The sequence below is a fragment of the Ursus maritimus genome, unplaced genomic scaffold, assembly GCF_017311325.1.
Source record: "Ursus maritimus isolate PB19 unplaced genomic scaffold, ASM1731132v1 scaffold_8, whole genome shotgun sequence".
Lineage (NCBI taxonomy): Eukaryota > Metazoa > Chordata > Mammalia > Carnivora > Ursidae > Ursus > Ursus maritimus.
The window spans coordinates 50,116,126-50,130,479 of NW_024426996.1; the positions used below are offsets into that span (position 1 = coordinate 50,116,126).

General features: G+C 43.5%; 1 protein-coding gene and 1 long non-coding RNA gene across 3 annotated transcripts in view; one reads left to right on the top strand and one right to left on the bottom strand.

Moving 5' to 3' along the window:
- RHOH (ras homolog family member H) overlaps positions 1 to 13,869 on the bottom strand; it is a 45,654-nt gene extending 31,785 nt beyond the window's left edge. The window contains exon 1 of one of the 2 annotated variants that reach the window (XM_040624988.1): positions 13,459 to 13,869. The gene's annotated coding sequence lies outside the window, so the exon portion shown is untranslated. Of the gene's footprint in view, positions 1 to 7,796; positions 8,102 to 13,458 lie in introns of those variants that run through there. The other variant, XM_008701422.2, reaches the window with a different exon arrangement.
- LOC103672688 lies at positions 8,502 to 12,244 on the top strand. Its single transcript, XR_571219.2, has 2 exons — positions 8,502 to 10,066; positions 11,866 to 12,244. It is a non-coding gene; the product is annotated as an uncharacterized LOC103672688 (long non-coding RNA).
- Positions 13,870 to 14,354: the final 485 nt, after the last annotated feature.

A 14,354-nucleotide genomic window follows, 5' to 3' on the forward strand; every position in this document is an offset into this window, starting at 1 on the left:
AAAAGATGACCAACTGGGCTTCTGTGGTTTATGGCTACACAGGAAAAGGACTTATCTCCAAAGTTATACAGACGCTCAGCTTCAGATAGGAAAACCTATGCTTTATACTCAGAACCAAGCACATTACACACAGGCTGCAGCCTTTCCCCCCCAAAAAGCAGCCTGACTGAGTATCCAGTACTCACCGAGGGGCGACCGTTGGCCCCACACCTGTCGCTATCCTCTGGAGTTGGCCATATCTTTACAACTGCCTGCATTTCCAAAAGGAACCGCATGACCATAAATCAGACATTAAAGTAGAATTTTGAGAGACCTGCTTTCCCAAATGGGAACTCCGGCTTCACATAAGAGAATTCAGAATTAAGGACTTAGAGAATGAGTCACAGATACTCCGAAAACCAACTCCGCCCCACACGTCCACGCGTTTACTCAAGTGAAAGATCCAGTACAATAAAATTATACGTACATCTGCCATCTTGTCTTCATTTGAACCATCACCTGAAAAGTCAGCATTTCTCTTTGGCAGCTAAATCCAGCACCAGCAATAATCAGAACTTTTTTGTATTGACAATCTCTGAGCAGAAGTTCTTCATATGAGGACTCTGGACTAGTGGGAAGTCACGGGTGGGTTTCAGGGGCCCCCAAGTCCCTACTATTGTCTGGCGAATATGTATGTTCCTGCATTCCTGTGCTTTTTCCCAAGAAGGTTTTTGGTTCTCAACAGATTCTTAAAGGAACTTGTGAGCAAAAAAGAAAAAAAAAAAAGTGATTAGGAAACACTGCTCTGAAGTCTAAGCCAATCAGTCCATGAAAAACCCTTTCAAGCGGGTATTTCATGACTAGGAGAGTCAGGAGGTTCACCCTCACACGCCCAACAGACCCTGAGTGGAGACTCTAGTGCTAAGAAGTGTTGTGATTTATTCTGGATGTATCATGCTATGTCCCAAGAGACTAGCGCCCCTGATGGTAGGGAATGTGAAACTTTTTTAAAGTAAAACATTCAACTTCAGGATAAAGTTGGAAGAACCCAAGACATGAAAAGCTGTTTGAAAGCTTATTACAATCACTAGAGTTCTTCTAAAGCCAGAGAAACAGATAATCTCAGTACCATGGCTCCTGGTACTGCAATATCATTCACTTTCATATGTTTACTTTGTGAGATGCTGTTGTTATGGCATATGTCTAAGTGTTATTACTATTTTGAGTGGTACAGTTCTATATAGAAAGTACTACATTTCATTAAAAAGTAGACTTTCTTTGCTTCTTTAATGTAATGTTATCATACACTGAGGCCCAAAATGTTTTCTGGACATAGCACGCTAATTACCACCTCCCGGTGGTCTGAAATAGAATGTTGATGGGACCTAGACTCCCCCCTGGACTCCTCTCTATGCTACCACCATGTAGTTCCCTCATTCACAGCTACTTCCAGTTGGTCCAAAGGCCTCACAAGAGTCATTTCACGGTGAAAGGGAATTTGGTGGTACAACCAAATTTAGTTAAGGAGTGGCATAAGGATGGCCTCCTGTTTTTAGTTTGTTTCTATAGACTCAATACAGTGACTTGTCCCTTCTGGGCTTTCTCTGTTGTCATACCCCTTCACATCATAAGCCCTTAGATCCTAAGCCTCAAGGTCACAGCCTCACCCCCAACACACACACACACACACACACACACACACACACACACTCCTTGATACACATTCCCTCGGCCAATTCAAACTATTACCCTTAATCTGGCAGTGTTTCTCAAAGTATAATTTGCAGACCATTTGTATCAAAAAAACTTTATGGAGTGGGAAGACTTGTGAACAATGAATATTCCTGCCAACCGCCAGACCAACTGAACCAGAATCCACAGAGGCAGAGGCCGGAAGGTTGCATTTGTTAGCATGACCCCCATCCAACCTGATGACCCTTAAAAGCACTATAATTTGAGAACCCATGATTTAGAAGAATCATTTCCTCGCTGGTTTGAGTCCTATTGCTTTCAGATCTAAATGGAACTGCTTTCACATCCATCTTGCTCATCTCTGAGGTCAGCATTTCCCTGTCTTTTCCTACGAAATGTCCTCTCCTCTCTCTGGGCTTTGCCAGTTGCTTTTCTCTGGCTATTTTTCGGCCTCTACGTTAACAAGTCTTTAGTACCCAGCCAGTCACTCCTTCCTCCTTCCTGAGCTGCTCTAAAGACACCCCCTTTGTGGGGCACCTGGGTGTTAAGCTTCGGACTCTTGATTTCGGCTCAGGTCATGATCTCAGAGTCCTAGGATTGAGTACCTCATCGGGCTCCCAGCTCAACAGGGAGTCTGCTTGTCTCTCTCTCCCAACGCCCCTCCCCCTTCCCCTCCCCACCCTCCCCCTCTTCCTGTTCATGGGTGTACATGCAAACTTGCTCTCTCTCTCTCTCTCTCAATTAAATCAATCAACCAATCAATCAATCTTGAAGGAAAAAAAAAGAAAAAAAGAAAGAAAGAGACCCTCTTATCATCCACCGCTCCGGACTGCCTGGGTCCAAACTCCCTTTGCAATACCCCGCCCCGAGAGTCACATATCTGCATGTCATATCTGCATATCAAAGGCAAACCTCATCTGGACCACAAAACTCATAGTCTTCCCAGTTACATGTTAAAACCCCTTAAGGACACTTATTTACAGGCCCTCTCCATATTTGTTAAAAACACACACACCACTACTCCAATAAATGAAATAAAAACAAAATTCTATCATTTCACCGCACTAACCCACTAAATGCTTGCATTGTTCTACCCTCACATTTAATCTTCATTCATAACAAAATCAGAATATAAGTGAAAATTTTAATCCTGTGTTTCTAATTTAACACCATACCAAATATATTTTCATAACTACCACAAAGTCATTACCTTTAATGACTACAAAGTATTCCATGGAGTTAATGCTGTCAGAATCATTATTCCTTAGTCAGGTTATGAGGGACTATGTTCCTGCGTGTTATTTTTTCCTTCTTTGAATTATTTGTTTAGAATAAATTCCCAGAGATAGAATTAAGGAATCAAAATATATGAGCATTTTAATGGTTCTTAGCACATATTGCCGAGTTGCCATATTTGTATTTTACATAGTTCCTTGGTGGTATACCGATAAGATGTTTAACAGCCTCTCCTCAAAAAAAGTGTGTGGAGGCTTCTTTATGATGTTTGCCAATTTCCGTGGTGTAAACTCTCCTACCAGGTCCAGGTTCAAGCTACGAACTTCAATGCGGAGTTGGAAAGAGATGCTTGGTAGCACACCATTATATAATGTTTCTATCAAACAGGTAAATTGAAGAGCATCGATAATAGTAAAATGTAGTAAATAGGAAGTAATGTGTTTTGAGTATTTACTATATTTATTTTTAACATAATTTATTGAACTGTAAGTTATAGAATTTAATTTTTAGTGTCAGCTGTGTTTAACAAAATTGCAAAATTTCTGGAAACATTACAATCAGCTCTTGCAAACAAGCACAGGCAGGCTCCTACACACCACTACAAATATCTCACTTGAATATTTCGCAAGAGCACGTCTTTTTTTTTTTTTTTTTTTTTTTTTTTTTTTTTACTGGAGTCACTGAAAATTCACCCTATTCCCATCTGTTGTCACAAACAATAACCATGCTTTTAGGTTAGCAAGTTATGCAAATATATGATGAATAAAGCATAATGCAAAAAAAAAATAGAGCAGGAGGTTTATCTGGGTCAATTAATTCCACCTGCCCTCCCCCAATTTGGACAATACTCTTCACGCACTTATCCACTAGTGTTTTTTCATGGGGTCACTTATAACAACTACTCAATTATTTACTAACTCAAACAATGACTGAATTACTGACTATGAGCAGTTCTCGTGGCAAATGTGATTAGAACCATACTGCCTGTTACTTAACCACTCTCTTCTTTGGTTTTCTTTTCTACGAAATGGGGAAGAGGTCACTGCTGACTACAGTATTACAAGAAACTAAGCGTAGAGATAAGAAGGCTACAACTTAGGCTCTAAGAAGCAATTGAGTGTTCTGTAATGTTTTGAAATTTTCTTCCAAAAGTAATTCATTAGTATTCTGTTTTACTGGAAAAGAGAAATGGAAGGGTGATCTGGCACTTTCTCCCTTGAAAGCAAATTCGTTTCTTTGGGCTTTCCCTGAGTAAAAATGAACAGCCTCTACATGTATATAACAGAATTTTTAAAGTGGCGCCCTACCACTTGAGTGTTAAAATGTAAATAGTTGATGAAAACTCTAAACATGTCCACACCTTTAATTCCGTTATCCCACCCCCAGGAATTCTCCTAAGAAATAAATTCAAAACAAAGGAAAATACTTTTGTATGTCGATATTAATCACAACAAAGAGAAGATCAGTTGGCCTCATTTCAGCACTTACTCAACTTACCATCTTGGTGCCCTGTTAGAAGAGTTCTGGATTAACGGCTCTCAAAAGCTTACCTATAGAACAACTGTCTCCAAGTCACCTGGGGGAAAGGGTTTGTACTGATTATCACACAGATTCCTGGACCAAACCCCAGGGCTGCGATGTGATACATGGGAAGTGCTAGTTTTTAAAATTCCCCAAGTGGGTTTGATGTCCAGCCAACTCTAGGAACTAGGATTCCAGGCCAAAACCATATAAATCAAATCATCTCTGAACAACTGTCCACATCCAGAGAACAGTACATCTTCTTACACAAAGCACCAAGAGGGTGCTTGGGCTTCAAGCAGCTGCTCGAGTCAAATGACTGAAGAGCCACAGAGGAGAAGACTTTGTTTCTGGCACCCATCCGCCTGCCGCCATTCACCCTTTCCATCTCGGACACCCTCCTTGCTTGCTCCGCCCACCCCGGCACCCACTACTGTCGTGCTGACTTCTGTCATGCCCCACTTTGGCACCCCATCCTGACTTGGGCTCACCCCTTTGCATACACAAAGCCCCATCTTTCCTCCCTTCTATTAATAGTGGGGCTCTAGAAGGGAAACAATATTACTATTTGCCCAAGGCAAACCGCACATATAATTAAGAAATCCCTGTATAATGAACATTTTGGCCATATTTGCATTTTTTTAAAGGGTGCTTACTACCCCCAAAAAATCCCTAGTCTGGATAGTGGAACAGGAAGGCAAGACACTTTTCAATCTTGGGTCACCCAAGCATCTAGAACACAGATAAGCACTGTGGGCTCTCCTTGTCAACATGGTCAATGAATAGAAGTAGGTTTTTGGCTATGCCTTGCTAGCACTAAAATTAAAATACCATGCAATTAAATAATTTAATTTAAGCTGGCCAGGGAAGAAGAGTCACCGTCTGCTTCTGCCTCGAATGCCAAAAACACCTCTAACATTCCACCCAGAGCATTCAGAGAGCGACACAGCCCCGGGTGCTCACAAAAAATACAGCAGGCCCTCAGAGCGCCGTCTCGTAAGTCCGACAATCATATATGGAAAGACTAAAAATTCAGTTTCTAATCTTGTTTTCCTTTTTTCATATATATTATTGCTCTAAAATAGACAACCCTGTCCCCATTCCATACTTGGTGCTCAAAAAAATATTAATGTCCAGCCTTCACCCGTTAGCCCCATTTTCCTTTGAAAGGAACACTGGCATTAAAAGAGTTACTTACAGATATCTCTTTCCCAACTGGGGAGCACATCATCTTCATTCTCACGTCCCTACCAAGTCCTTAATAACAACCGTAATAGCCACATTTCTTGACAGTTTATTTTATGCCAGGCACTAGACTAAATGCTTTACATACTTTTATCTCATTTTTACCCTTACAACAATTCTCTGACATAGGTATTTACAGTTATCTGAGCTCCTTTACAAATACTTGTTTTTAATCTGAGGATTGAAGAATGTGTGTCCAAGGTTCCCACAGCTCGGAAGCAACAGCACCAGATTCAACACAAGGTGATCTGTCTTCAAAGTCTGGTTTCTTGCTCACCATACTATATTTCTGTTAGTAGGTGGATGCAAATTTTTCACAGTTCAGGAAAAATAAAAGGGCTCCGAATCATGGGAAAAAGTACCAGCTGATCCGTAACATCTCATTCAGGTATGCAAAGGAAGCAACACAGTTTCATGGAATGTTTGGACTGGCTTTTGAAGACTAGAGGCTCGCTTGGTCAACCAACTCATCCTCCGAAGAGGAAAGCCACTTTAATACTGGATGACAGACATGAAAGAAGCAGAAATGGAGGTCTTACAGGCACCCCCAGCTGCACAAACCTTTCTCGGCATCAGTGGTGTAGTAAGGGAAGCCACTAGAGGGAAGGCAAGTGGTAGGTCACACACGTGGAGATGCATAAAGTAGCCTCACCATGAAGAGGCTGGGATCTCTGGGCTCCCTGTCACCTGGAATTTTGTGAGAGCTGTGAGAGCTGAGAAGAGGAGCCTGAGGGCCTAAGAAGACCAGAACACTATCAAAAGGCATCTGTTCTGCTCAGCAGCCTCTCAGGGTCCTCTGTAAACTGTCTACACCTGAATTTTCCAAGCTTATTTCCTGACTATGTGTAAAACAAACTTTCTTCTTTTGGGGGGCCGGTCTCTTCCACTGGACTGCTCATCTCATTAGTCTCACCTTTGTGCCTCTGCCCACACAGTTCTCCTGGACAAATTAACCTTCCCCTTCTCCACCTACTCAAATCTCACGTCTTTCCAAGACCATGTCTTCCAGACCGACTCTAGCTTACCCTTAAACCCCCTTCTTGGAACTCCTGTAACTTATAGCCCACATCACGCTGATATTCACACAATTCCCACCTTGTACTGCCTCCTGAATTTCACTTCTCACCATGACTACTAGATTATAAATTCCTCGGGTAGAGAATTCCTTATATTTCTCTTATATCTTCCACAGCACCAGCTTGGAATCATAAGTGATTATTGACTATTTATTGCTTGCCTGAATATTTCAATGGCAGCTTTAATTTAGGGAAGCACCTAAAACTAGTGATTTCCCTAGCTTTATTTAGCTACAACCCAGGCTATTGATGGTACCTCACAGCATGTCTCCAAATCAAACCACCTCAAAAACTAAATTTAATTTAAGTCAATTTAAAAATAAATACTTCTGCATCATATGCCACTTGTAGAAAGAGGACTTGAGCATTGGCAATCGGTGGAACAGACAGGCGAGGAATTCCTGATCCAGATCCTTCCTCATCGGGATTTTGGTTGGTTTCTTTTCTGATTAAGAAAATTTTAAAAATCTTATTCATACAGAGACACCTGGGTGGCTCAGTCAGTTAAGCATCTGCCTTCAGCTCGGGTCATGATCCCAGGGTCCTGGGATCAAGTCCCACATCGGGTTCCTTGCTCAACAGGGAGCCTGCTTCTCCCTCTGCCTGTTGCCGCTCCCACTGTTTATGCTGTCTCTCTCTCTCTCACAAATAAATAAGTCTAAAAAAAAAAAACAACAAACCCTCTTATTTGTACAACTGAGAGGATCTTTATATTTACTTATCAAACATAGAGTGATATTTAAACTACCCAAATATTTGAATTCAGTCATAGTCGATCACAAGCATTTGAATTCTCTAGAAGAATATCTGAAAAAACAAAAGCCAACTCTTATAACTTGTAACTTTTCAAAAGCTATACGCATCTTGTCAGGATGGCAGGGGGAGCTGGACACCAGAGCAACTCCACTTTCCCCCATAAAATGGTTTCATCCTTTACAACGGGTAGAACAAGATCATTACTGTGTGTAGCCTAGAGTAAAAGCTACATAAATTGGAGAGATTTCTTTTGACACTGAGGAAATATTTTCAAAGAAGCCAAAGTCTTACCTGTTGTAGAATGCTGAAGAAATTTCTTGACACCAAAATGACTGACTCCGGAAGTCAATCTGTTCAGTGCAGGTAAGGAAAAGCAAAAGCTGCCCGAGCCCTTTCACTATTAGGATTTCCTTCTGGAATCAACATTTTCCTTCCTCCCCAAGAATATCCCTGATTCACACTGGAAGAACCAAAGATGTCAGAGCTGAGCTAGTAGAGAATCCAGCCCAAGATGGTTGGGTTTAGCGTGCGCGGTGACTGAGGTGGCAGGAACAATCCGAATGTGACGATAGAGATTAGCAAGTTCCTGTGCATAAGTCAGTTTCCTGTAGCTGGCTTCTCTGAAGAGGGGATTTCATCTGTGTGGGTTTACCCGTGTGTGTGTGTGTGTGTGTGTGTGTGTGTGTGTGTGTGTGTGTGCAGGCGCACGTGCATGTCTCTCCGTGACAATATATTGAAAACTTTCCCAGATAAGAGGCCCCTCTGATTCCCACCAACAAATCACCAGTGTAAAACTGAGGAAAGGAAGAGTGAAAAACCCAGATGATTCCTTAAGGAAGTGAAATAAAGCAGGGGAAAAAAAAAGAAAGAAAAAAAAAAAGTCCACTCCTCTAACTGGTCTTAGTTCATTTCAGCTTAGGAAAAAAAACTCCTGAGAACGTACACGTCCGCTTGGTGAACATACTAACTGTGGAGGGAAAACAGTAGGTGGCTAGTTTGTTTTTCTTTGATTTATTAATAGCTATCAAGTAATAATTTAGAAAGAACTGACTCAGCCAGAGCGAGAGCTGAGGCAGCCCCACCATGAATTCACCCTTTTTTGGACCAGCACCTGCGTTATGAGGTAGGTGACTGAGTTGTTTTCAGACTCCTCACAGTTTCATTATTTGCCTCTAAACACAAATTTACTTTTTTTTTTCCTTCTGTGCAATGCAGGTGTAGAGACCATCTGCATCTAGGTTACGGTGAAGTTGCCTAGAACGATAAATTTCATGACGTGCTCACACTCCCCCATGCCTCAAATCCCTGAAAGCTACTGCCCCCAAATGCTACGGCCCAGGGTGAGATCGTAGTCAAAATATCTATGTGCCATAAAGATCCAGTAAACTCCGTTCGAGTCGACAAACATCTATACAGCCCTTACTATGTGTAAGATCAGTGTGGGGTGCTGGAGTAGGGCTCCCACCACACAGAGATGAGATGCCATTTCTCACTCAGAATGGTTAAAACAAGTAATGGAGAAGGACATGCTCATAAGGGAGATACTCCGAATCAGGATTTATTTACAGATCTCACTTGAAAAATCCTGGGACACAGGAGTCAGGTAAAAGGCAAGTGTGTGCAACCATTTTACCAGTTAAAATAGCCACTGAGCATTGACATGGATTCTCTCATAACATTCCAGGGGGCCTCACTGGCCTCCAGGAGGCCCCACAGACCAGTAGCATCATTTGAGGGCCATCCTTATCATTGTAGACTCAGAATCCTGTTATGCACCTGACACTGTGCACTGAAGAGAAGCACAAAGACCAAGACAGATCTATTTCCTGTCCTCACAGCACCTATGTCCTAGTTGGGTGGGGGGAGCGGGGAACAAACAAAACCATTCAAATACATGCACTAAGTACACATTGTAGCGATTATTACAAAGGAAACAGAAAAGAAGCTGAGCTAGACAGCAAGACAGTATCTATATCCTGGATGTGGTCCAGGAGGGCCTCTTTAAGAAGCTAACATTTAAGCTGAGACCTGTGATTCTCAGCCCTGGCTAAGAATTAGAATCATCTGGGAAGCTTTAAAAAAAAAAATACCAGTAGCTAGGCTCCACCCCTAGAGATTCTAGTTTAATTTGTCTGGGTTGGAGCCTGGGTATTAATATACCCTCGCCCCCCACATCCCGATCATTCTCATGTACCACTACCACTACCACTCTACTAACGGGAAAGAGAGGCCTGGAGAGAGCAGGAGGAAGGACCGTCCTATTGTATGTGCAAAGTCCCTGAGACAGGAAAGAGTTTGCCATGTTCTAGGGAGTGGAAGAGGATTACTATGTCTAGAGTGCAGCGGTGGTGGGCATAAAGGGTAGAAGACGAGCGTTCTCAGAGAGGGACACGCACTCACTAAGCCCATCAGACACACTTACAGGAACCCGAGTGTCAGTTTGTTAGTGTGCAGGAAGAACTCAATCTGCCAGGGGAGATCGTTGAGCTCACTGACAAGTATGTTATCTCCTTCTAGAAAATTCTCTACGGAAAGCCAGATCACCATCATGATATTATTAGGTAAGCCAAACACAGGGCTTGTGGATCCTTTAGTTGTTTACCTCTGGTTTTGCTCATCGAAAGATTTAGGGCAGCTTGTAGAGATACACACACCTTAGCAAGATCAAACCACTTAAAAATGGGAAATGAAAAGATGACACAGAGAGAAATGAAGACAGAAATTCTAAAACCAGGGGTGAGGTTACAGAAAAGAGGGGCCTTGTGGTTCTAAGCTTTTAAGCTACCCTATGAAACGAAAAATTCTGCCGCATGAAAAATTGAGTGGTCCCTCAATAAAATCACTGGGTTATTGTTCGGGATGCCGAGACTAAAGCGAAACTCGGCCCTGGATTCTCACAGAGAGGACGGCACGGCTGAAACACTGTCCTGCACTAAACCCAGCCAGCGACTAGTTTTGGGCAGCGGTTCCTTGCCTTGTTTCTCCATGTAGGCTGATTTCCTCTCCCGAGAGAGTTGACTAAAGGTAATCCTGGGGTACAAGTAGGGGAGGGTGTGCCGGCCGGTGGTAGTTGATACAGGGTACACTATCCCTCGCACTGCTGTGAGGGGCCAATTTAGTGCAGAGATGGAGCTCAATGTCGATTTTGTTCAGAAAATGGGGGCTAGAAGAGTTTCCTCATCCAAGCTCCTAAAGATTGGGGGCGGCAAAGGGTTCAAAATTGGTCATACTTCCAGCAAGAGACCCAGGGGTTTTCTGTGTCCCAGCGTCCCTTGAGACAGTGGGGGAGTCGGGCAGGGACAGTGGCCTGCCTGGACAGCCCCCTCCACCTGCCATGGAAGGTGAGGCAAGACTCTGCCCTTCGAGACACAAAGCAGGAGGTGCCACAAGCAGGAGGCGTCAGGCCTTGTGCCTTTTCTCCACAAAAGGGCAGACGTACTCCCAGGGCCAGGCCAGGTGGACTGTGTCCGGATGTCCAAGCACTCCCACCGCATCCTGGGTGGTGCTGGGAAGGGCGTTGCTGCATCCGGCTGAGAAATTCCCCTTTGTCCGTGGCTCCCTGGCTGCGCCTCTTCTTCTGGTGGACTGGCTCGTTCTGTGTGCACGGTTGTCGTTTCTGGTGTTCTCATGTAGACTCTGTGCTTCCCCCTGCTCCTGACGTGAGCACCTCTCTCCTATGGCCTCTTCCACACCTCTACCCTTCACATACAGTTTAATCCTGGGGGGAGGGGGTTCTTGCTGGGGGTGGGAGCGGGTTGGGGCAGCGATCTAACTTTCTTCCTTTTCTGGAAATTTCTCTTTTTGGTTCTCTCCCAATCTCCCTCTCTGTGTCTCCCTGTCTCTGTCTCTGTCTCTCTCTCTCGCTTTTGCCCCATTCTGTTAATAGACAGGGGTCCTGTTGAGGGGCGGAAGCAAATGACTTAAAAATACACGTACCCACCACACGATCACAGATACACAAACCACACGAACCTTTTAGGGTGTCGTTCTGATGCCCCATAGTCTGGCCTTGGGACCAAGGTGGGGGGAAATCCTGGGGAATTCAGAGCGGTGGGCGGGAAGGAAGCTATGGGTATGGGGTTCCTAATAGGGACCTGACCCGGGTTATAAGCCATATTCTGGGAGCCCGCCTCCCATGAGCTCCCACACCACCCATGTCGACACTGCCAAAGCTCCCACCAAGGAGCTCTGTGAAGCCCAGTTCCAAGGCCCTCGAGGCCCAGGGCCTGGCCTTGCTCACTGGAGTATCTCAGGCATTGACTCGTCAGTCACCCAAGAGCCACTTGCTGAACTAGACTGATTCTCTCATCTGAGCCTTGCAATAGCCTATGTGATAAACATTTAAAAATATGTTTTACAGCCAAGGAGACCTCAGCTGGTGGAATGAAACTCTACGGCCTATGAAAAGCAGAACAAAGATTTAGCCCATCGGCTGTCCTGGTTCTTCATGCCACTGTCTCCCAAAAGAGAGAGCTGAGCCGCTATGGGAAAGGGGGGCCGCCAGAGCCCCCGGGGCCACAAGTCCATTTTTTCTCTCCTGGGTGCCCCTCCTCTGAGATTCCCAGGCAAACACAATCCACTAAAGGTCAAGATTGGCTTTCTCAAAACGCCTTCCTTTGAAATGCCCTTTGCTATGGAAGAAGCACGGTTTATTTTCTCTTTAACAGTCTCCTAAGAACAAGGACCTCTTTTACGGAGGATTTTTATGTAAATAACAAGACAACCATCTGCGTACCCTGGACTTGTGCGTAAGTGGTATTCTTGCCCATTGCAAAGGCTCTCTGCCATTTATTCCAAAGAAAGCTCTTAATGACGATGGTAATCATATTGAATAGTAAAATCTTGGGAACCTTGCGATATCAGTCATTTACTAAATTATTTCTCCCCTGGGTTAGTAAGATGCCTCCTCCTTCTTCTTACTATTAACTTATTAACTGAAATGATTTAGATTTAGTGGGTAGCTTTTAATGTTTACACAGACCCTCATCTGTGATATGCCACCTAATAAGATAAAATATTGCAGTGGGTTCTGAAGATGGAAAATACATACCAAAACCTTGTCTGAATGCTTCGAAACCCAGGGCATTAGTCATACTGTAATTATTCTTACCCAGCTCCCCACTGCGTGATAACTGTATTAAGCCAAAACACACATTCCTTCTGATTGAGAGACTTCATGATGGGGATTGTAAAATGCTAGCCCTTTGTAAGAGAAAGAGCTTAATTCTGATGTATAATACGTCAGTGCAAAATACATTCGTGTAAAATGCCCTTAAATATTCTAAATATTAAGATGTCTTAGAAACGTCGCAGGCTTAGACATCACATGCACAATTTCTTCTTTACATGTTTTAACTCAGTATAAACAAGAGCCGTCCTCAGCAGATAAGAATATCGTTTCAAACATCTCCTCGCTTCCCTCTTATTGCCAGAACCATCATTTCCCCCGCTGTTCTTGTCATCATCTATCTTCTCTTCAATTGTTTTAATGTAACATGCTGCCTTTTGTCTTAGTGAATGTGAGGTTCTCAGAATTCTCAACTGCCACTTTTATCCGGGTGTGTTTGCTCTGTGTAACTGTGTGTCTCGAGCAAACATTGACATCCTGGTTCTTTTTAGTGCAGAGCCATCACTCACACCAACGCGGGCTCTCCTTGCAGAGGACGAGAGCACCCAAAGTAGTCATTCAAGCTGTGGCTCTGAAGTTATGGTACTTTTCTTGTTTTACTGTCAGAGCAGAGCTCCTGGGGTCAGATGACCATTACCCTTCAAAGAGGTCGCTCAGCAGCTGAGGCACTTTTCCAACACGGCAGGCATTCGTCAGAGAACTTGGAGAACCTTTTTACAATATCCTTCCAACCCGGCTTAATAAACCACAAAAGAAAACCATAATCACCACACTCTCTTCACGACATGTTCTTAACTCCAAATATAATCTGGTTTAGTCACCCACCTTATTCACTGGATGAAGCTCCAAAGGGCCGTCTCCCAAAATCACGTCCACCCGAAAAGGACAACGATTTGCTATCATGGAAGTAAGGTAAAAGAACGTGCCTCGGGCTCAGAGCAAATCCAGAAGAGGAGCTCGAGACATGATGTCAGAGCAGCGTCTTTCGGTCAAGTGCATTAAACTCCCAGGAGACCCCTGCAAAGGGCACAACATTCACTCTGAGGCAGAAATGTTGGTTTGTTTAAAAAAGAGGAAGAAGAAGAAGAAGGCCATCACTGCTTCTTCTCACATTCATATTTTACTCGTTGCCTTGATAGGGATCTGTAGTTTGGGCGCAAACATCACAGGGTAACTGCAACTCAGCGCACCTGCTCGGAGCGGGGGTTGCAAACGTTTCAGTTGTAAGGCAGAGACCGGTGAGTGTTAACTTGCCATCTCTTCAAAATAACAGATCTCCTGCACAGTTCTGGAGGGAACAGGTTGAAGGCTGTACAATCTGAAATTTTGGAGAAAGCGTCCATGTGAATTAAGACAAAGAAAGATTCAAATCCCGTCTCCATCTAATTGCAAGGATAGGGCCCGGATCTTCCCATCTGGAAGATAGGTATAATAATCTCTCTCTTGGAAGGATTTTATTTTAAAAGATCTGTAGAATCCTTGAAATACAGTAGATGCTCATTACATGGTGGCTATTAATAGCCACTCCTGTTTGGGACTTTTGCCTTCTGGGGTTTTTTTCCCTCTACCCCTATCCTCTCTTTGAATAACAAGTGTTTAATTTCATAATTTGAGAAGCTTTGCCAGTGCCCAGTGATTGAATAAAGTGATACAAGCTTATATATCATGCATAGGATTCTAATGTCATGTGTTTATTGTCTCAACAGTTTAAAAGGATCTAG